The sequence below is a fragment of the Bos javanicus genome, chromosome 2 (genome assembly GCF_032452875.1).
Source record: "Bos javanicus breed banteng chromosome 2, ARS-OSU_banteng_1.0, whole genome shotgun sequence".
NCBI classification, from domain to species: domain Eukaryota; kingdom Metazoa; phylum Chordata; class Mammalia; order Artiodactyla; family Bovidae; genus Bos; species Bos javanicus.
This window is the reverse complement of record NC_083869.1, coordinates 12,712,904-12,737,866: the sequence shown is the minus strand read 5'-3', so window position 1 is coordinate 12,737,866 and position 24,963 is coordinate 12,712,904. Positions and strand designations below refer to the sequence as shown.

The following is a 24,963-nucleotide window of genomic DNA, read 5'->3' as shown; positions in this document are numbered from 1 at the left end:
AGTTCTCAGGGGTTTACACCAAGAAACATTTATTTCTCCTTGGTATTAAATGTTGATGGCTGTTGGCTGTTTATCTCTTGCATGTATCTTTTTCATACTTGGAATTAGGTAAGAATAGCAAACTGCATTTTTCACATGCTATTCTCAAGGCAGAGGGAAAGAGCAATTGGTAGTAACTTTGAGTGTCTCTTAAAGTTTTTGCTCAGACATAACATACATCAATGGAGAAGGCAGTGGCGATCCGCTCCAGTACTCTTGCCTAGAAAATCTTATGGACGAGGAGCCTGGAAGGCTGCAGTCCATGGGGTCGCTGAGAGTCGGACACAACTGAGAGACTTCACTTTCACTTTTTACTTTCATGCATTGGAGAAGGAAATGGTAACCCACTCCAGTGTTCTTGCCTGGAGAATCCCAGGGATGGGGGAACCTGGTGGGCTGCCGTCTATGGGGTCGTATAGAGTCGGACACGACTGAAGTGACTTAGCAGCAGCAGCAGCAACATACATCACACATGTTCATGGCTAATGGATTAAGGTGAGTAACATGGATAAGCCTGATGCTTAGTATATTTCATCACCAGGGAGCTGCTGTAAGTCACATGGCAATGGATAGAGCTGTATAATTCTCTTAGAGGAAATGAAAAAAATAGCTGGGAATGATAATTTTCCCCATCAGTATAAGTCTATAATTAGGAGACAATTTACTATAGTAAATACAATAGAATTGGCTTTGGAGTCGAACCTGATTCAATTCTGTCTGGCTCTGTTGATGTAGATTGTCTCCAAGCCTTAGCTTTCTTATTGATAAAATATGTTAATATCTGTGATAAATGTTCTATTATAAAGCATTTATGTTTTAAATTGCCTTTAAAATGACTGGCGAATAGTAGCTGCCCAACAATTTGTTATCATTTCTGAGACAATATGAAAATAATGAATCAATTTTTCAATGGAAATCTCAACCAACTTGCTGAGACTTTGATAGATATAGACACTCTAAAAATTATCTGGATTTTCATTGTATACTTTGTTTAGACAGGAAAGGGTGAAGCTTTGGCATTTCTGTGTGAGACTGGAAATGAAATGCAGTATAAGCACATTATGTTAAATTTTTTAAAAAACTGAATATTTTACGCACTCATATTTGGCCTAACACAAGTATGTATATAGCTTATGAATTTTCATGAAATGACTTTATTTCAAGAATTTAAAGACATTTTTTTTCAGATTGTGAAAAATCAGTTAAATATGTTATTGTATCTCATTATTCTCTGATCTTGCAGAAGATATCCAAAACATATTTGTAAATCTAAGAAAAAGATGTTATTGATTATTTAGGATTTTATCCCTTTTACTCACCTCCATGATAACAAACCTCTATAGCTTTTCAAAGTACTCTTAAACAATTTTTGATAAAAATGAGATGAAATAATTTTGTAGCTTCAGATTTTAGAAAGGAAGTAGACTGTTGATATGTTATCTTTTAAGTTTCTTTATGGGTTAGTCTATTTGCCTTAGCCCACTTTTTTGACATAGTTTCTTTAATTGACAAAAGTGTTTTAAGAAAATATACTGAGATTGGATTAAATCTTTGATCAGAATTCTTTTTATCATTGTTAATTTTTCACTCTGTGGTACAGATATCTCTTATTATCCTATTTTTGCAATTCATTAGATCTCCAAAGCTTTCCCTTTCCTTTCCCAGTACAATGATTTAAAATTCCAGATGTATGCAGTCCTAATTATCTATCCAAACATATCTAGCTTATCATATTAGCATTGAAAGTGAAATGTAGAATTTTAAATGAGTACAATTTTTTTCCTAAGAATGTAAATCTCTCGACTATTTAGATACTGACTTGTGAACATGTTTATAATACACATTATATATAATTATAGAAAAAAACATTTGGTAGAACAAAGCTGACTTCATATCATAATGAACATCCCAAGGTCCACAAAGTAGCTATTGTATTTGATTGTCAAGGATACTTTCTCTCTCATTTTGTTTCTTCTAAGAAGAGATCCAATTGTCGAACTGTAGGTATAGATGTGTGTTCTAGGTTTGGCCAATTGTAGGACCTCAGTTTCTAGGGAATGATAAATATCCTAGAGGTAAGCCTCAAACACAAACTTCTCAGATTACTATGCAGACATTGGAAAAAGAATATTTATTCCTCCTTGGATTGCCTTGCTGAGGGAAGTGTGTCCCAAACCTTTGGCAGTTGACTATATCCTGGTTCAAATCTTTGAGGCCTGGAACTTGCTGTACTGCTTTAGATTTTGTGAATTCCTTCCCAATGAAGAGAAGCAATATATTTCTCTTTATTGCTTAAGCTGATTCTCTGTCGTTTGTAACCAGTGTATTCATTTTCCAAGTAAAGAGTAGGAGTCCTTACTTTGATAAATTAAAATTTAAAAAAAGATGTTTTTTAGAACATAAAATGTCTCTCCTACTTTTGAGAAATTGAGAACGCTTGTGTTTTAGACCTGGTCAGGGCAAACACTGATGCATTTGTGACATGTGACACTGCTGTGCTTTGCATTGTGATGAGTAGAGGATGGGTAGTCTCTGAATTCTTAAAAGGAAATATTTTATTGTTTAACTGAGAAGAATATAATGTAGTAAGGCTGTGTCGTAGACTAACTTACACTTATTCAGGTATACCTGTCTCTCCACTTCTTCAGGTACACCAGTGATGAAACAGGTAAGAAGAAAGGAAGGGAAGAAGGGAGAAAGAAGATGAGAAATGGATTAAAAGAGGTGCTTTGTGATTTGTGTGTGTGTGTCCAAAAAAGTTAACCTAGAGGGAAGCAAGGATATGGTTAATCCAGGAAGTTTTACAAATTCTGAACATTTTGTCTTACTGTTCTGTCTTTTCTGCTCCCTTTCTCTTTTATGGGATAAAATATACTTTAATATTTATTTGGTATATTTAAAAGCATTACTAAGCAGGGCTGCATTCTCAGTTAAATTGAAGATGAAATTTTAAGAAATTAAAAAGGATAATTTTGACTTTGCCTTATGGACTTCCCTGGTGGCTCAGACGGTAAAGCGTCTGTCTACAATGCAGGAGACCCGAGTTCGATCCCTAGGTCGGGAAGATCTGCTGCAGAAGGAAATGGCAATCTACTCCAGTACTCTTGCCTGGAAAATCGCATAGACAGAGGAGCCTGGTAGGCAACAGTCCATGGGGTTGCAGAGTCACACACGACTGAGCGACTTCACTTATTAATTATAAAATATGAAATATGACTTCACTATTTCTAAAGTTATATAAGTTTTCTGAGTCCATGTTAAAAGAAAGCATGGAGAAGAAAAGGAGTGGAAGTAAAAGTATGGGAAAGAAACATTAGATTTTGTTTGACTGAATTTAGATACATTTTAATTAGGCATTGTTCACTCACAGCAGAGAAGGCTTGGTGAGAGGTTTCTTTTATTATGTGCCAGAGTGGAGAAGACATCTAACAATGAATTCATTGAGAAATAATTAAGTTGTAGCAATTCAATTAAAATGTTCACTATTGCTTAATAAGAGTTAATATTTAAGAAAAAAGTGTTTTGTTTTTTTTTTCCTTATGATTATTTTCATCTAGTGTTTGCTTTCCAGTCAATGGGGGAGAAGGGGGGTGAATAAACAGATTAGCTACATGCTATACTGTTTAAAGCTTTCCTGGATTGCTAAATTGTAAAAAATCTTTAAAAGTTTTTAGCAAAATTATGTTTAAATAAAGCTTCTCATAAAATATAAAGATGAGTAATAATTTCTCTATTTTTTAAAAAACTTACTATGAAAAATTTCAGACCTTCACTAGAGAAGTAGTAAAATTAACTATCATGAAGACATGACCCAACTTAACAATTATGAACATTGTGTCAGGAGGAAGAGAGAGCAGAGAAGTGGCGCACCTGGCCTAATGAGAGTCACAGTCATTAGAGACAATTTGATCCATTTTTAGGACTGCTCTTGAGTACTGGTAAAGAGTTAAGATCAAGAGAAGGCTAGAGACTAGGATTTTAGGTACAGTGGTATTTATCATGAAAAAAAGTATCAATTAGTCATTTAGGATGCAGTGACCTAATTCATAGTATTATTTTTTGTCTCTGACCTTAGATACCAATCATTGTGAAAGTTACCAGCAGGGAAGAGAGTAAAGCAGTAATTTCAATGGGAACTCAGAGAACAACAGTCATTAATTACAGAACATCATATGAAAGAGAGAACAGTAAAAGAATATCATTTCCATACTTTTCCCCTTCTCTTGCTTGTCCTAGAGGTGTTTTTCTTTTTCTTTTTCCCAAGCTTGAATAGCAATTTTGAATTGTATTAGAGAATCTGGGTTATAAAAAGATTTTGCTTAAGCTTATTAAACTGTAAAACTATTTGAATACTGATATCTTCTCCAATTTTCCATCTGAAAATCTAAAAGGCAGATCTTGCACTAAGAAAAACGAGTAAGATGACTGATTGAAACGAGCACACAGTTCCCAGACCTAGAGAGTCTGTGGATGGCCTTAAAATATATGCTAAATGCCTGCACTAAGGCTTTTTATCATCTCTGCTTCTTGGTCTATGCCGTTCACTCTCTGTGCTGTGCTTCTTGCACACAACAGCTCTGTTCAAGTGACAGCATAAAAACGTTAGAGACTGTTCAACTCTGAGGAAAGTTATGATTCTCCAAACAGCCTCAGTTATGTTGGTGTAAAGACATTACAAGGAATTATCATTTATTTGGGTCTCTAGATCGTCTTCTGAAAAATTTAGGTACTACATTTTATATTATGATTTCAAAATGATTAAGATTCTATATTAGTATGCCAGGCACTATTTCAGGTATTTTATATTTAATAACTTATTCAATACTCATATCAATCCTATCAGTATAATACTATTATTTTTACCCTTGTATTAATAATGAAACATTCTGAAGCACAGGAGTGTTAATTATTTCCAAAGAGTACATAATTAGTAAGTGGCTGAGCAGAGATTCAAATTCACGAAGTCTGGCTATAGTCCCTATGCCATAAGCACTTGCCTGCAAAAATAAACTTAAAGAAGCACAAAATGGAACAGACAATTGGAAATTTAAAACATTTTCAGTTGATCATAATTTATATATATCACCATTGGCTTTTAATTTTTTTTGGCATTTTTCAAAATTTCTGAGGTAGTTAAATACCGATTTACTTTTTATTTTTAGCCTATTTTTACAATTTATTTTTTCTTGAAATATAGTTGGATCACAGTGCTGTTTTAATTACTGCTGTATAGCAAAGTTGCTCAGATTTACATATATAAGTTATACAATTATTTTTATGTTCTTTTCCGTTATGGTTTAACATTGAATATAGTTCACTATGCTGCATAGTAGGACCTTATTGTTTATCCGTTCTATATATACCACTTTCCATGTGCTGATGCCAAACTCCCAACCCAACCCTGTCCCACCCCTCACCCCCTTGGCAATCATCAGTCTATTTTCTGTGTCCTTGATTCTATTTCTGTTTCATAGATTAGGTTCATTTGGCTTTTAATTGTCCTTAACTTCAAGGTAGTAAGACAGGGAACTAAAATTTGTAAATATAAAAATTTATGGCTTTTTCTGTTTCGGTGAGGAGAGTATGCTTTATTTTATAATTTATAAAAGCTGATTAAAAAAAAAACTATCAGAACAATACTAGAAAGACATTAAAAAATAATGAATTTAAATAAAATGAATTCAATAATTTCTTTCTTTGGGTTCTTCAAAAAATAAAAACATAAGTGCCAAGTAAGATTTCATAGAAAAAAATCCTAGAATCGGGATCAGGTGAAGTGGAATTTTTCAAAGATTTATTTATTGGTTTATGTATTTGCGGTTGTGCTGGGTCTTCATTGCTGTGCGTGGGCTTTCTCTAGCTGCAGTGAACGGGGTCTACTCTGCTGTGATGCAGGGGCTTCTATTGTGGTGGCTTTTCTTGTTGCAGGGAGCCTTTCTGGTGGCTCAGACGGTAAAGAATCTGCCCACAATGCAAGAGACCTGGGTTCGATCCGTGGGTTGGGAAGATCCCCTGGAGAAAGGAATGGCAACCCACTGCAGTATTCTTGCCTGGAGAATCCCATGGACAGAGCAACCTTGGGCACTATAGTCCATGGGGTTACAAAGAGTGGAACATGACTTAGTGATTAAACAACATAGGTAAGACCATTAGCTGAGTAGTCTAAAAAACAGTTGCGTCTTGAAGGAAGTTTTTCAAACTCCAATTCCATTGTTTTTGTCACTGTACCTAAGAATGAAATAAGGAGAATAAACCTGAAAGGAGTCATTTAGATAAAACTAAGATTAAAATGCGGAGAAGGCAATGGCACCCCACTCCAGTACTCTTGCCTGGAAAATCCCATGGACGGAGGAGCCTGGTGGGCTGCAGTCCATGGGGTCGCTAAGAGTCGGACACGACTGAGCGACTTCACTTTTACTTTTCACCTTCATGCATTGGAGAAGGAAATGGCAATCCACTCCAGTGTTCTTGCCTAGAGAATCCCAGGGACAGGGGGAGCCTGGTGGGCTGCCGTCTACGGGGTCGCACAGAGTCGGACACGACTGAATTGACAGCAGCAGTAGCAGCAAGATTAAAATGTAAGTGCTAAACAGTATTTCCCCCCGCCCCCCCCCGAGTAGACAAATTCAACTCAATTTCAGAAATTCTTTCATTTTTCGTAATTATCAAATAATTTTGTCAATTAACATGAAATCAAAGGGTTACCAATTGACTTACTCAGCTACATAACAATACGTACAAAGCATTCCTGATGCTTAGTTTGAACTGTACAGGCGATAGGAAAAGAAGGAAAATTAACCTTTGGTACATATTTCCTCTGTTCCAGAGACTGTGTGATTAACTTTTTCTGTTCTTTTATTTAATCCTCACAATGTAGGTAATATTTACATTTTTAGATGAAGAAAGTAAGGCTTTGTAGAAAGCAGGCATTCTAACGCAGTCCGTCTGGCTTCAGAGCCAGACAGATTCAACTACACTTTTTCTAAGGGGCAGAAAATGTTTAGTGGTGGTTTCCCTGTGGAGGAAATGAATTGCAGGCTCAGGATACCATGAGATTCTTTTGCCCTGCCAACTAATAGTTAGAGTGCCCTGCTGGGGAAGTTGAAGCAATTTTCTTCTGCCTGATAGGTCCCTACATTTTATTATTATTTTTAAACAGTTGCTATTGAGGTCAAGTTTGAACTACTCCTGATATGATTGTTTCTCTGCTTCTGCATCTTGTCTGTGGCTGCCTTTATTGTTGACTGTCCAGGCTTGTGAATGATTGGTTTTTGTGTTCTAAGTACTCATAATCTAGGTCTTCCTGCTCTTGCTCCAAAGTTTATTTTGCTTCAAATACCGTTTTAGAACTTTAACTTTCCAGATAGAAACAGTTGATGAAAAAATCTAATTTTGCTAACATGACTTTATTGATTTAAAAAAGTTGTTGCCAATATTTTGGACCAAAAAATGTATATCTATATCACTGTTTTAAATGGCATTTACTTGATTACCAATAAAGCTGAGCAACTTGCCTATTTATTTTCCAACATTACTTCTTTTTCAAATTGCATTATTTTATTCATATTCTAAAATTAATTTGTAAACTCTACATAGCAAAGAAATCTGTATTCTGAGATGTGCTGCATATCTTTTCTCATAATCTGTTGTCTTTTAAGTTTGTTTATAATGTATTTTGTCAATGAATAATTTAAAATTTATGAGATTTATAATATCAATAGTTTACTTTCTGGATTCCCATTTTTCTATTTTAAGAATAAATGACAATGTAATTCAAATGTTCTTTTATTTATTATTAAATTGAAATATTTACTCATATGATAGTGATATAGTATTTTCCCTAATCTCTAGCTAATTTTAATTTTTAAAAATAAACTATCTTGTTCCAATAAAATAAAAATTTATTTTAAAATTATGACCTTAGTTTCCTTATATCAAAGGATATATTCCCATATACTTCCCTCTATTTCTGGTTGCTAGTCTGTTCTAGCTACTTCTCTATTCTAGTGGTCATAAGCAGTGTGAGTGCGCATATGCATGGATTCATGTAGTATAGTGAAGACAGAGATCTTATAATAATATTCACTTCATTAGGAGAATTTGCAGCTATAAATCCCTCAAAAACATTGCTTTATCTGTTTTTGTATTTTATATTTTCATTATAATTTTGTTTCAGACATTAAAAAATTTCTATTGTGGTTTCTAATTTGACCCAGGGATTCTTCAGAAGTACGTTTTAATTCCTTTATAAATCATTTTAATTTGGTCTGTTTGGTGAGAGAAATCAAATTCTGTGTGATTTTAATTCTTTTAAATATATTGGAGCATGGATTATGGCTTAGCATATAGTCTGTCTAGATGAATTTTATGCATACTTAAAAGTATGTGTATTCTACAGATGCCATCTATAATATTCTATCAATATTAATTAGTCCAACCTGATGGATAGTGCCCATTTTAATGTATTGATTTTCTATATTTTTCTAGTCATTCTATCAGTTGCTGAGAGAAGGATGTTAAAATCTACTATTTTGCGGATTTATCTATTTCATTCATTTAGTCTGTCAACTTTTGTTTTTAGGAGTTTTGAAGATTTATTAGATACATAAACATATATGATTTTCATGTCCTTGAATTAACCTTTTACCACAAAATATTTAATTTTGGTATGTTCTTTGTCTTGAAACCTATTTTATCTGGTGTTAATATAACCACTCCAGTGCTCTTATGCATTCTATTTGCATGTATAGTCTTTTTCTATCAATTTCCTTCTACCTTCGTCTTTATATTTAAACTCTTACAGACAACACAGGAGTTGAAACCTGCTATTTTTTATTTCTGATAATCACTGCTTTTCAAGTTGGAATGATTAGACAATGTAAAATTTAACTGTTGTTATGTTCTGACTTCAGTCTACCATTTATTTTACTGTTTATTGTTTGTCCCTCTATTTTTTGTTTCTCTGATCCTATTTCTGCCTTCTTTGCTGCTGCTGCTGCTGCTGCTAAGTCACTTCAGTCGTGTCCGACTCTGTGCGACCCCATAGACAGCAGCCCACCAGGCTCCCCGTCCCTGGGATTCTCCAGGCAAGAAAATTGGAGTGGGTTGCCATTTCCTTCTCCAATGCATGAAAGTGAAAAGTGAAAGGGAAGTCGCTCAGTCATGTCCAACTCTTAGCGACCACATGGACTATAGCCCACCAGGCTCCTCCATCCATGGGATTTTCCAGGCAAGAGTACTGGAGTGGGGTGCCGTTGCCTTCTCTGTCTGCCTTCTTTAGAGCTAGTCAAATATTTGAGACTTTTGTTTAATCTATTGACTTTTTAGATAAATCTCTTTGAATTATATTCTTAGTGTTTGAGATATATCCTTAATTTTTTTCCAACCTACTTGGAATTATTGTAATATTGTATCACTTCTCATAAAATATATGCTTGCAACCATACTTCCCCATGCCCTCTTTATATTATTTTTGACATATATATTGCATCTACAGACATTATAAGCCCCATGCTATGATGCCATAATTTTGGCTTTCAAAACTTGTATACATTTTAAGGATACTGAGTAAATTTTTTAATATTTGTTTTCAAACTTACAATACCTGGTTGTATTTATTTCTTCCCTCAAATGCATATTCCCATCTGATATAAATTCACTTCACTCTGAGAATTCATTTTGCATTTCTTGTGAAGCTTACTTGCTGGTGACAGATATCTTAATTTTTTCATATCTTTTTTTCATATTTTACTTTTATTTCACCATCATTCTTAGACAGTTTCTTCCATTATTTTGAATGTGTCATCAACTATCTGTCATCTTCCTCTTTAGATAATGTGCTGTTTTTCTCTAGCTGCTTTCAAGATTTCTCTCTTTATATTTGGTTTTCAGCAATTTGACTATAATATGTGTATGTGTCCTTTTCTTTGTATTTGCATTTTATCATAATTGAAGTTTATTGAACTTCTTGAGTCATATATTTATGTCTCTCACCAAAATTCAGGTTTTATTAGACATTGTTTCTTCAAAAGAAAAAAAAATTTCTACTCCTTTCTCTCTTCTCCTTCTGGAACTCCAGTTACATTTTTGTTAAACCTGTTGATATAGTCCTGCGGCCCCTTAGTACCTTTTCATTTTAGAACAGTGTATTTTCCCTACCTCACAGTTTCTGTTGATCAATGTGCCAGCTTGCATGCCTTAAAAAAAAAATCTCCACTCTGATATTGTGATCATCCTATGAATTTTGCAAATTGATATTATATGTTTGTTTCATAATTTCATGTGGTTCATTTTCATAATTTCTGTTTCTCAGCTGAGATTTCCCATGTGTTCATTATGAGCATATATTGCTCTAGTCTTTGAACACAATTATGGTATGTGCCTATTTTAACATCTTGGTCATCTCAGAGTCGGTCCTTTTTCTTACATTCTCCTTTTTCTTCCTAAGCCTAGAGATCTGAACTGTCTCCGGAATATTGTGATATTTGGGGAAATTCAGGATTCTGTTTCTAAAGAGTAGTGGTATTTGCTTTATTAAACAATGATGGTAGTTGAACTTGTGCCTCTCCTGCACTTGGTGGCAGAAGAAATCTCTGGTTAGTTCATTTAATTTTAGCTGGACTGCCTGGTTTCTGCCTCATACATGTGAAACCAGGGGCTCCTCAGAAATTTGGGTAGAGTTGCACATATAATTACGGACTTCCACTCGGAATGTCTTTTCTAAGATGTCCTTCCTTGTTTTTCTGTGCTGTATTGCTTGAACTCTATCTATTGTTCTAAATCATCTAGCTTGACATGGACATGGATCTAATCCTAGTTGAAATGCTATAACAACTTTACTCTTCCAGTGTCTTGTAATAACTTAATAGATGGTAGGTATAGTAGCTATCATATTTCCAAAAATTTTGACAATTTTCCACATTTATTATTTTGTAACATTTTCAATCATTGTAATCCAATTTTAACATATTGGAGTCAGATAAAAATTGTCTTAAATGAGTATTATTTGAAAATAAGTGATATTTATGTGTTCCATATTAGAACATGTTATCTCTTTTCATTTATTTTGTTTTTATGGGTTCAGTATATTTATGTTAATTTCTTTTTCTTTTATAGCTTGTGGTAAATTTATTCTTAGATATTTTTATATTTCTAGGTTTTATTACAAGTGGATTATTTTTCCAATACCATTTACAACTGGCTTACGCCAAAAACAGCTTAAATTTGCATATTTAGTTTGTATACAAACACATTACCAAGTTAATTATTAATTCTAATGTTTTTAATAGAATCTCTTGGGGTTACTAGATATACAAAATGATACAATATAATTAAATATTGGAGAGTAGTTTTAAATATTTTGCCTTTCTGTTTACGAATTTTTGCTGTCAGTTTTCCTATCTTGTTATATTAGCTAAAGTCTACCTAACATGTTAAATAATAATTGAATAACAATTACATATTATTATCAGTAATATATGAATGTGTACAAACTTTTGGAAAATATTTGACAATATTTAACAAAAATTTTTGGAACATGTATATCTTTGGCCCAGTCATTTCACCCTTTAAAAATCTTCTTTAGAGATTTAAATAAGTATATTAGCATGTAGGGACATATATTTGGATTTGTGTATTTCTGTATTACTTTTAATGTGAAAAGACCCACTGAGAATAATTTCAATGTCATAAAAATGGAAGCAGTTGGATAAGTTATGATACAGCCATAATAAGAAATACCATACAGTCATTAAAAGCTGATTAGCTCTGTTCTTGCTCACTTAAGAGACGCGCATTTTACATGATGAAGCAGCAAGTGTGGCAGAACTTGGTGTATATTTTTACCAGTGTTTGTAAGCAACTAAAAGGATAAGCATATTTTTTCAAATGTTTGTCTGTATGTAAAGAAATATATGGAATAATATATAATGAGTTTAGTGATAAGAGTTGCATTTGAGAGAATACAAAATTGAAGCAGAGAAGAGAGATGTTTCTCTATATGCTACTACATTATTTGATCTAAATGCATCATTTTGGTAGTTCCAGTGTCAATAAAGCAAATATAAGCTTAAGAACCTCATTATAAACATAAAAATTCAATAAGTAAAAGCAATCTTATAATTAGATTACATTTCTTTTATTTCACAGTTCCCTTTCTTTTATATTATAAATACAAATTTCTAAGTTAGTTCCTTGTAAACCCAAATTAGCCAATTTATATAATGATTTATATAAGTAGTATGAATTGTTAAGAATAACAGTGAATCTACAGAACCATGTTAGTGAATAATAGAACATGCTGGGATTATTGAAAATTCACATAGCCATGCTTAAAAGTAAACAACATTTTTTTAAACTTTCACTTCTTTTTTTAAAGTTATTTTTTATTGAAGGATAATTTCTTTACAGAATTTTGCTGTTTTCTGTCAAACCTCAGCATGAACCAGCCATAGGTATACATATGTCCCCTCCCTTTTGAACCTCCCTCCCATCTCCCTCCCCTCCCACCTCTCTAGGTTGATACAGAGCCCCTGTTTGAGTTTCCTGAGCCATACAGCAAATTCCCACTGGCTATCTATTTTACATATTTTTTTAAACTTTTAAGTAGCTTCTAGTAACTTCCTAGATATCGTTTTAGTATTTGTTCAAAGTATTTTTATGAAATATTTACAATTTTTTGATTCAATGCAAGATTGGTTTTGAAACATTTCTTGCAAATGCACAAATGCTCATTATACTTGACAGTTAATATTGAATATTGCACAGAGAACACTGGCCTTCTGGTTGCTTTTGCAATTAACCTCTAGCCTATTGACAACAACACTTTTAATTATTATGCCCCATATTTATGAAATAGACTGTGTCCTCCGAAATAATAGGTTATTGATTTGAATAGTCATTTTGAATGCAATTGAAAATCCAATCATTTTTTGTAAAGCTACTGAATATTCATTTATTATTCTTTATGTTCCTCAATACAGCCTTTGCTTCACTCTAAAAGAGTTTGACAGCATTTTATTCAGTATCCATTAGACAGCAAACACTGGGGCCCATTATTTTGTTATTTCAACAAAAGCTGAGTATATTTCATGGAATATTTTATGCAAATAGTTTATGTTCTTCTTTGTATAATTCATCAAATTATGTTTGAGAGTGACATTTAGAGGCAGAAAATATGTCTACTTAATAACCTGAACTCTCCATACTCAATTTGATTGAATAGTTAGAGGACTAGACATTGGGTTATTAGAGTTATTTCATGTTTTGTGCTAAATATATTATATTTGGGTAATTTAGGGAGTGGTTATTAGAAGATAAATGCTTTCTTTTGTAATTCCTCTATTTGTTCTAGATGATCACATATTACTTAAAAAGCAATATGTTTGAGTTCAGTTACTACTTTATGAAAGTAAAGTTTCCAATGTATACTTTTAGATAACTGATATCATTCAATTACAGTTTTCTGAGAACTTAACACATTCTTATGAACTAGAATGTGTTAAATGTTGTACAGATTGCTTCATTGAATCATAATTTGAATATATTAATTATAGCAATTCAAACTAAAATGCTAAAAACTAGATTTTTTTCACCTCAGTAAATTTAAGGAACATATAGTAAAATTAAAATAAAACTTTTATTGTTAAAGGCTAATATTACTTTACTTTAAGGAGTAGGAAGCAAAATATATTTATAGTTACTTATGACGGGGGAGGGCTTCCCTGGTGGCTCAGACGGTAAAGGGTCTGCCTGCAATGCGGGAGACCCCGGTTCAATTCCTGGGTCGGGAAGATCCCCTGGAGAAGGAAATGGCAATCCACTCCAGCACTCTTGCCTGGGAAATCCCATGGATGGAGGAGCCTGATAGGCTACAATTCATGGGGTTGCAAAGAGTCAGACACAACTGAGCGACTTCACTTCACTTCATGACAGGGAAACTGACACAGATTCAATTTCTTCCTGCTTGTATATTGAAGCCCAGAACATAGGTCCCTTTTCATTCATCCAGACATCCATTTATTTATCTATTCAGTAAATATTTATTGTATGCCTATTATGGCATTCACAGGCACTGCTTAAATGAAGAATTTCAGTCCAAGATCTGAAGGAACTTATATCCAGTAATGTAAACAAAAACATCATTATAATTAATTTTGAGAAATGACGTGACCATAATATGTACAATGGTTACAATGAAGAAGTAACAATATAAAATGACCATGTGTATTATGGATACTTTAAGGAAAGAATTTCAAGGTAAAGACAAGGACAAACAGAATCTAGATGTATGCAGTGATGTGTACTAGGACACTGAAATATGAGAAAGCATGGGGAATTTCAAGCAATCAAATGTGACAGAAGAATCAGGTTCAAGAGCTGGAGTGGCAGGCAAGGAATTATGCTAAATGACTAGGAAGAGTGAAGTCCAGAAATGCTGTTTGTCAAAGTTAGGAATTTACATTTATCTTATAGGGGTTAAGGGTATTGTTTCATAGTAGGTAAATGGATTGAATTTGACTTTGAGATAACTCTGAATCTTTAATATGTTTTAAAGAGGACAGAGAAGAGAAGCAAATGAAAAAAAAATAGGACAAACTTTTAGCCACCCAAGTGAGATATAATGAAGACTTCTATGAAAGCAGTTTTAATTCACAGAAAGAGATGAGATAAGGAGATTTTAGGAGGTAGTAAATATTAGCAGAGTTTGGTCATGAATTGGATAGAAAAAAATGGAATACAAGCGTGAACTAGAGAACAAAGTCTAAGTAAAATGATGTTACATTTCTAGACAGGATATAATTGAGCCATACTAGAATGGCAAATGTTAGTATCTCATAAATGATGTAGGAAATTCAGGAGACAGTGACGGGGATGAAAAGAGTTCAGATTTGGATATACTTAATTTGACAGGTTGATGTGAAATAAAACAGATGTGTAGTGAGACAGGAACTTAATCTTGCAACTGAAGGTATATGTGAATGTGGGTATACAGATTTGGAGATCATTGAAATATAGATGATTATTGGTAGATATATGTGTGATCAGTTTGTTAGGATATAGATCAGAGAAATAATAAAAATGTAATTGTAGCTTTTAATTGACAGGTATACAAAGTGGTACCAGTGGTTAGGAATTTGCTTCATAAAGAAATGATGATATCCATGAGCAAAGCTTGCCATGAGAGGAAGTGGGAAAAGAAAGTTTCAAATGAGAGGCAGGGGAGTGGAAGTGATGACAACATGAACCCTAGAGACAAACTGCTTGAATTCAAGACTTGGCTCCAATTCCAATCTACTAACAGTGTGAGCTTGTGCACAGTGTCATAGAAAGTGATTTTATCTGAATCTTATTTCCCTCAGCTATGAAACTGGAATACTAAGAGACTGGTACCTCTTACAGTTACTTTAAGAATTGGTAAACCACAATTCCTGATACATGATAAGCAGTCAATAAATGTTTTCAATATTATTATAGAAATAGCTAGCTGATCAACTATTCCAGTATTTGATGCAAGCAAGAGAGGCATTCATCTGATTTTGTGTGAAAGTGGAGATAGGTGGTTATTTATTATACTTTTATCTTGCTGATATAACTCAAACAAATTTAAGAATTGCAATATAGAAATCTAACATATTTACTTATGTATTTGTTTACTTATTTGTTTTGGAGGCATAGAGGCTAATTCAGCTCATTCTAGCTAGTCAAAAAGATACAAAAAATCTCTTGTAGGCACTGAGGGAGAAAACATTAGCACCAGAATACAGAAAATTGTCTATTTGAATAAGTGTCTCAAACGTTGTAAGGACCAGGATAAATATGTTGATATAGTTTCATGTGATATCAGTTGACAGTGCGTTTCATGATGCTCTGAAGAGAATATAAGGCAATGTCTAGATAAGTCTAATATTTCTGCTGTAGTTGTTCAGTTGCTAAGTCCTGTCCAACTCTTTGGGACCCTATGGACTGCAGCACACTAGCCTTTCCTGTGCTTCACTATCTCGAGTTTGTTTAAGCTCATATCCACTGAATCAGTGATGCTATCCAACCATCTCATTCTCTGTCACCCCATTCTCCTTTCGCCTTCAATCTTTCCCAGCATCAGGGTCTTCTCCAATGAGTCAGCTCTTCGCATTAGGTGGCTAAAGTATTGGAGCTTTAGCTTCAGCATCAGTCCTTCCAACAAACATTCAGGGTTGATTTCCTTAAAGATTGACTGGTTTGATTTCCTTGGAGTCCAAGAGACTCTCAAGAGTCTTCTCCAGCACAATTCAAAACCATCAATTCTTTGGCCTTCAGCCTTCTTTGTGATCCAACTCTCATATCCATACATGACTACTGGAAAACCATAGCTTAACTATATGGACATTTGTTGGCAAAGTGATGTCTCTGCTTTTAAATATACTGTCTCGGTTTGTCATAGCTTTTCTTCCAAGGAGCAAGCATCTTTGAATTGCGTGATTGCAGTATTCTTGCCTGGAGAATTCCATGGACAGAGGAGCCTGGAGGGATACAGTCCATGGGGTCTCAAGAGTCAGACATGACTAAGCACAGCACAGTCATCGTCCACAGTGATTTTGGAGCCTAAGGAAATAAAATCTGTCACTGCTTCCACTTTTCCTCCACGCTATTTGCCATGAAGTGATGGGACCAGATGCCACAATCTTAGTTTTGAGTTTTGGGTTTTAAGTCAGCTTTTTCTCTTCTTTTTCACTGTTATCAAGAGGTCCTCTAGTTTCTCTTCACTTTCTGCCATAAGGGTGGTATCATCCTCATATCTGAGGTTGTTATTTTGCCCAGAAATCTTGATTCCAGTTTGTGATTCTTCCAGTCCAGCCTTTCACATAATGTTCTCCATATAGACGTTAGATAAGCAGGGTGACAGTATATAGCCTTGGTATGCTCTTTTCCTAGTTTTGAACCAATCCATTGTTCCACCTCTGGTTCTAAGTGTTGCTTCTTGACCTGCATGTGGGTGTCTTAGGAGGCAACTAAGATGGTCTGATATTCCCATTTCTTTAAAAATTTTCCAAAGTTTGTTGTGATCCACATAGTCAAAGGCTTTAGCATAGTCAATGAATCAGAAGTAGATGTTTTTCTGGAATTTCCTTGCTTTCTCTCCAATCCAACAAATGTTGGCAATTTGATCTCTAGTTTGGCTGTAGTTTCCTGTTACTTGTTTTGCTACTTTCCTCTGAAATTTAATTGTACAAGGCTTTGGGAAAAAAGCTTGTTTTCTTGTTTGACTGCCTTGTAAAGGTGATTCCTACTACAAGCACTGTCCATAGCTTATTTTCTCTTGTCAACGTTTAAGGAAAGGGAAAGTAGAGGGGGCAGTTACATTGTGAAGACCATCCCAGATGAAAGATGGAGAAGTGGCCTTAGTATGTCTAAACAGCATTTAGTATCTTTGAGGAAGATTCTTCCAATCAGTTCAGTTCCATTCAGTCACTCAGTCATGTCTGACTCTGTGACCCCATGAACCTCAGCACACCAGGCATCCCTGTCCATCACCAACTTTCAGAGTCTACCCAAACCCATGTCCATTGAGTTGGTGATTCCATCCAGCCATCTCATCGTCTGTCATCCCCTTCTCCTCCTGCTCTCAATCCCTCCTAGCATCAGGGTCTTTTCAAATGAGTCAGCTCTTCAAATCAGGTGCCCAAAGTATTGGAGTTTCAGCTTTAACATCAGTCCCTCCAATGAACACCCAGGACTGATCTCCTTTAGGATGGACTGGTTGGATCTCCTTGCAGTCCAAGGGACTGTCAAGAGTCTTCTTCAACACCACAGTTCAAAAGCATCAATTCTTCGGCACTCAGCTTTCTTTATAGTCCAACACTCACATCCATGCATGACCACTGGAAAAACCATAGCCTTGACTAGCGGACCTTTGTTGACAAAGTAATGTCTCTGCTTTTGAATATGCTATCTAGGTTGGTCATAATTTTTCTTCCAAGGAGTAAGCGTCTTTTAATTTCATGGCTGCAATCACCATCTGCAGTGATTTTGGAGCCCAAAAAAATAAAGTCTGACACTGTTTCCACTGTTTCCCCACCTATTTGCCATGAAGTGATGGGACCAGATGCCATGATCTTAGTTTTCTGGATGTTGAAATTTAAACCAACTTTTTCACTCTCCTCTTTCACTTTCAAATGCACATAGATTATCCTCAAGCAGTTAAAATTTAATAAAATTTAAAAAATATAAAATAAACTCTCTAATGTAATGAATTACAGGCATCTTTTACAAAAAAAAGGAAGCCCCAAATTTGATAATACATCATTCAAAATCACTAACACTTATCTGTCCACTCTGTGTCTCAGAATTAAAGGTTAAAATAAATTGGTATTCTTCAGGTCAGATAGCTACATAAAATTATACTTTTAATTTAAAACATTTCAAGTTAACCAAAGGATTAATGAAATGACTAAATCAACTGAATGGAATGAGAGTAGTGCACCATCCATGTAACATAATTATTTGACAAATTGTAATTATTATATATCACATTTTTATGTTTATTTTTAATGTCTTCATACTTTATATAAGCTGAAATACCTAGTAGCTGGTATGGGTAAAGCTGGGGTATTTGTTCTCATCTTGTCAATCTCCATTCTCATCATCTTGCAGGTTTTGGGTGATGCATTTTTTTGTAGTCCATGGTCAGATCAGATCAGTCACTCAGTCGTGTCCAACTCTTTGCAACCCCATGAATCACAGCACGCCAGGCCTCCCTGTCCATCACCAACTCCCAGAGTTTACTCAAACTCATGTCCATCGAGTCAGTGATGCCATCCAGCCATCTCATCCTCTGTCGTCCCCTTCTTCTCTTGCCCCCAATCCCTCCCAGCATCAGAGTCTTTTCCAATGACTCAACTCTTCGCATGAGGTGGCCAAAGTACTGGAGTTTCAGCTTTAGCATCATTCCTTCCAAAGAAATCCCAGGGCTGATCTCCTTCAGAATGGACTGGTTGGATCTCCTTGCAGTCCAAGGGACTCCCAAGAGTCTTCTCCAACACCACAGTTCAAAAGCATCAATTCTTCGGTGCTCAGATTTCTTCACAGTCCAACTCTCACATCCATACATGACCACAGGAAAAACCATAGCCTTGACTAGATGAACCTTTGTTGGCAAAGTAATGTCTCTGCTCTAGTAAAACTGTGTCTTTTTTGTTTAGCAATTAAAGAGCACTGGTTTTAGTGTCCATTTTTCTAATACTGACTCTGCCACTTACTGATTTGGTGATCTTAGACAAATCACCATCCATTGTAAGCCTTGGTTTTTGCAAGAGTGGACAATAGATTTAGCTTACATATTTGAGAACTGAATAAAATAATGTTTATGAATTGTCTACCACATGTCTGATATGTTTAAAGGTTTTATCATTAGTAGTATCATCACCAACTTGATCATTTCTCAATTGCACAATACTTAACCTTTGTATAAATGTAGACTCAGAGTTTAGATTTTTAAATGACAAAGTCTTAGTTCTGTTAATGCTTAGGGTTACTTCTAATAATGTTTTGTCTAAATGCCTAATACAACTTACCTGTTATTTATCTGTGAATTCTTTCCAAATCAAGGCCCAGCCCTTTAGCTATTTGTGTCTTTTTTTTCCTGATCTTTTTTTGAATATTTCCTCTTTGCTAATTTTATCGGTGCTATGTTCCCTTTGCAGTGGTTCCCTGTAGGCTTTTCTTTTGGGCAGAAGGAATAACTTAGCCAGTTCCTGTTCCTAAAGTCAGTTTTCTCATGTTGAAGAACCCTGGTTGTCTTTGTAGTCCCTATATTTCAACAACACAGCATTTCACTGTTTAATCATTTCATATTTGTAATGAAATGTCTGCATATGCAGATCATGTAAAATACTTTTTCAGTGATGTTTTCTTCATTTAAAGATTTTAATTTTTTTTTTGTTTTTCAGAAAAAAAGTAGGAGAAGAAAGATGCAGAGACCAAGAGAGGAGCTCACAGTGAGTAGAAAGCATTATTTTCTCACTTTGTCCTCTATAAGCAGCAATATTACTCTAGTGAAACAGTGGATTTTTTTTTTTTTTCTTAATTTTCTGGCAATGATACCGTTTTAGATTCCCAGGGGATAGAGAGCCATTTTATAAGGATGATGCTTTGACTATAGCAAAGGAATAACTGGAGATTCATTTGAGACATAATTGATGATGGTCTTTCAGGGAGGAGCCCAAATTATCATGAGGAAGACAAAAGATGTGACTTTTCTATTGCTTCTGTAGCTGGATCAGAAAATTACTTGGTGGGATGCATCATTATAAATTGTTGATTCTCATGCAAAAAAATTTAAAAAAAATTAAGAATTCTGGCAGTTGTGCAGAAAGTAAGTAAATGGACTGTTGAAAATTTATAAAATTAAACAGGATTTTTTTTAATTGGGAAGTTGATGTTAAATTGAAAGTTGAGCGATCAGCTTGCTCAGTATTAATAAACTAATTGTATTTCCCTGAGTTAATATAGGTTGGGTTTTAACTGATACTAGTCTGCATTGCACCACTTTTTAAATAACATCATGACATTTCTTTTACTTTCCTTGGACAGTACTTAATATAATCACTGAAAAAATTTGTAATCAAATACATTTTTATAGATTCTTCTAAAAATACACTTTCCTCCAAAGTTTTCTCAGTGATTCTTAATTATGAAAATGGATTATTGCAGTCAGAAATAATCTACCTCAATAATTTATACAAACAATATGCTTCATTTGAGTACTTATATATTTAATGAGTTTTTTTCTCTTGACACTATAGTACTATATATCAGCAATCCAAAGCCTGCTAGTAATAAATTCATTTACATGTTTATGAAACAGTATCACTTGGACTTGTCTTCTATTAATTGTTAATTACTATAAGTACAATTTCATTCTTTGGCTTTTTCATAGTCAATGAGTAACATTTTTGCAAAGGAGATAACGTTTTGAGCAAATCACATTGTCTCAATAGAAGTTACTTAGAAAAAATTGTCAGCAAGATTAACCAATAAAAGCAATGCTATGTGTAAAATCTTTATATACAACTCAGGTCTTAATTTTATGTATAGTTTTATTTAGCTGTAAGAATTTGCTTACACACATTGCCTTCAAACTCTAATTGAAATATCTATAGTGCATATATTTGTTAATGAACATTTTCAAGATTCCTACTATTTTCTAGATACTATCCTTTATAAATCTTTAAAAATATTTGTTAAAATACAAATATTAACTCTTTTAATCAAAATAGCAACCATAAGAGGCAGTGGGTCTGAATTTACATTTGAGGAAACTGAAGCACACAGATGGGAACTACCTAAGGTAAGTAGTAGATCCAGAAGTCAAAGAGTGTTCGTTTGGCTACAGACTCTTTGTTCTTAACCACTATACTGCATTAATACTATATTAAAATAGGCTGACACAAATTTTTTGAAAACAGACTTAAAATTGGTACGTCAGAGTTGCATTCAGGTGTTTCTTTGTTGAGATACTTGCTGTCAGTTCTCTGACTTGATTGTAAAAGCAGGGTTTAATTCTCTCAAGCATCAAGCATTGAAGGTTTATGTTCCACAGAAAAAGAAAGACTGAATTTGTGACTTCTGTATTCCTGTATTAACCAGCATGGTACTTTCATCAACTTCAGTCATGCATGATTCTGAATTTCTGAAATGAAATGGTTTTTCCTGTATTGTATTGGATCATTCTGAACTCATATTGGATTACTGTGAGGAAAAAATTCCAGATCTGAAGCTATGTTTTACACACTGGTTCACACATTGATTCACTGTATACTTAAACTTTCCTAATTAAGGGTTTATAACTTTTTATTGACGTGTTCAGTGATATCCACTGATGGTCCTCTTGGCTTCGGAAACTACACAGCACTGCTTCAGACTCTTCAGTGACCTCCTTCTCAGGACTTGTTCTACACAGATCAAATCTAATCTTCCCAATGACCTTGTATCCAGATTTTTGCAAAGTGATTGAAAATGCCTTTAAATACAGATTATTAATTGAGGATAATGACTCTTTTTTTTTAACATTTATATGTGATAATTTCTTACATGAAGAGAGCAAATGATGCAGCAGTGTTAGGGAGCAAGATAGCTGCAAAAATGTAGAACAGTGATTATCAACATTTTCAGTGAATCAGAATCACTAGGAGGATTTGTTAAAATACAGATTGTTTGTCCCCTATATGCATTTTTATCACATTGCCAGGTCATGCTTATACTAATGATTTGGGGAAGTGCACATTGAGAGTTCCTGATCTAGAGCTTCATATATTATCAGGATTAAAATAGGGCCTGCACCTCCCTCTGACTGTTTTCTTGTAATTCAATAGGATCAAAAATTGCATAACATCTCATTCGTATTTTGTGTAGCAAAAGCAAAATTCAAACTTCTCTTAGTGAGTTCTTATCCATTTATCTATCATTTTTAGCCACAGAGGTTTACTGAAAAGAAAAGAAATTGAGCTTTAGGGTGTGGGCGGAAGTGAGTCAGAGGTGAAATGGTGGATAATGATATATCTTAGGGTTCTTTAGAAGTTCACTGAATTAAAATGTACTCAGTAAGTGGGAGGTTTGCAAAAAGCAGAAAAGATAACTTCTTGAGATTATCAGTGTAATTTTCTGTAAGATATGGTACAATAAAAGCTAGGAAATGTGTATTGGATCCAAAATGAAATTTTGAGAAAAATTAAATAAGGATGAAGATAATATTTGGATTAAAAAAATTAGAATGCTTTTTCTGCTCATAAAAGGATTTTTCCATATTTTCTATATTGAACAGCAGCACAGAGAGTAAAGCATCCGTTTATGACTGTTATTGGTTTCAAGAGTCTACTGTTGCCAAAATTTTTCAACTTTTAATTTGAATTCATATCATTCAGTTAATACCTTTGACCCACCACTCTGTCAGGAATTATGATAGAATCTGGGCCAATATTCTCAAAATATCTGAAATCAAACTGTTGTATATCCAGCACTTGGAAGAGTGTCTGAACCATGGTAGATGCTTAATAAATATTTTTGAATGAAGTAAAGAATAAAGAGTGGAACCAAGCATTTAAAGGAATACCCAGTCAATTCCTTAAAGGCAGCATATTAAAAAGAAATAGTCCTAAAACTATTGTTTCTTCTTGAGTACAGACATACCGGAGCAAGATGCTGCTGTACCGTCTGGCAGGATAAATAGCCCTCATCACCAGCACATTTTACAGTTAGGCCATTCCCAAGAGATGTCACGCAGATACCTCACTTCCAGTGTCTACATAAATCCGCAAATTCTGATGACAGATTCCTAAGCAGGAACTACATTTCTGCTTCTGTGTCAAGGCAGTTGCTTATGTACCATTTCAAAATTGGAAGCTAACCTTTTCAAAATGTCAGTGCACTTATTTCACCATCTTTATAATTACCAGCAATTTACATTTATTCAGTAGCTTCACAGTTTGAGTACTGTGTAAAATTCTGTTATTCTTTGAGAACCTATGTTCCAAGGAAGATTCATCTATCCTGTGTTTAAGGTAGTTACAGACAACTGGCAAATATACCTGGACAAATGTTATAGTCTGTTTTTCAACATGCTTCTCACCTGGGGGTAGAAGAATTCTGTTATTTTTGTTGATAAGTGAGTCTTTCAAAATGACTGTCTACCCATAAGTTAATTGCAAACATATGGAGAGTTGACTTTGATTGAAGCTGGTGTGTATGTCTTCCTAAGTTTGTATTCTTACGGTGGAAGCCCCCTGCCAAGATTGTTGGAAGATATTTAGAGGAAAATATTTATAAAACTTTTTGAACATGGTCATGTAATTCAATGTCTCCTGAATTATGCTAGCTTGGACATTTGACTCATAGTTGTATAAATGTTGGAAAGTTAAATTATCTCAGGTTGTTCAGGCAAACAGTCATTAAATAAGATGTTAACAGCTTAAAACAGAAATATCTGCTTCCCAAAGTGTTCAGTTTTATAGAAACTAAGTACCACAAGTCTTTGTATCACTAAAAGGCCTAAAATAAATAATGTAAAGATCATCCTTGACATATATTCAAAAATTTTAGGATTGCCGGGAGCTGGCAAGAGACATTCCACTCGTGACAAAGGTCATGAGGAAGGAGGCTCGGCATACGCAAAGGTGGGATCGAGCCTCAGGAGTCCCCCCGGATATTCTCGAGCATCTACCCCCCAAAAACCAGAGTCTGCCTACTTTATTGCTTTGTGCTCTCACCTCTGACTTTACTGGGGGCTGTCCCCCAGCACCATCTCTCTCTCTCTGTCAAAGAGTTAACTTACAGCTCCAATTAATAAAGTTCCTGGGCAATTAGGAGTGTTTAAATCCAAACTCCTCAGATGGCTCTCTAACTTGCCTGAAAAGTTTACCCGGACTCCTACAGCTACAGCTATGCATACGATTGTTTACAGTCTCCCAGCCTCGAGAGGCACGGGAAGCTTAAGATATTCAAATAGCTTAGAGCCTCTCAGAGAGTTAGAAACTGTCAGAATAAAACTAGTAAAAGATTTCATTGATGAGCCAATGCTTGTTGCCAAGTTTTCACATCCCCTGAATTGTATCCTTGAATGTGTATTAATTAATAGTTGGTATGTAGAAAAAATAAGTAGTGGCCTTGGTGTTAGTAACTTTAGACCCTTAAGGTAATAAATTCTTTCCTTTGTTGTAAACCCATTACACATCCGCCCTATAGGAATGCGATTTTATCTTCGGAAGATGGTGCCAAACCTTAAAATAATTACTCTTAGGGAAAATAAGTCTTTGTTGATAAGTCCTTGTCAAGAGTCATAAAATGTTAATAGGCCTTCTGGCCAGAAGATGATGTAAATCACCTAAACCATTTGCATACGATAAATTTGCAGGAAAGAAACCCTGGTTTTTGATAAGGATCAAAAACGGCTGA

General features: G+C 34.5%; 1 long non-coding RNA gene across 4 annotated transcripts in view; it reads left to right on the top strand.

Annotated features, from left to right (window-relative positions):
* The window catches only part of LOC133257557 (uncharacterized), a 527,623-nt gene extending 503,182 nt beyond the window's left edge, over positions 1 to 24,441 (top strand). For all 4 annotated transcript variants that reach the window (XR_009739603.1, XR_009739601.1, XR_009739602.1 and 1 more), the window contains 4 exons: positions 4,115 to 4,226; positions 19,965 to 20,012; positions 21,294 to 21,364; positions 21,884 to 24,441. This is a non-coding gene — a long non-coding RNA (uncharacterized LOC133257557). The remainder of the gene's footprint in view (positions 1 to 4,114; positions 4,227 to 19,964; positions 20,013 to 21,293; positions 21,365 to 21,883) is intronic.
* Positions 24,442 to 24,963: the final 522 nt, after the last annotated feature.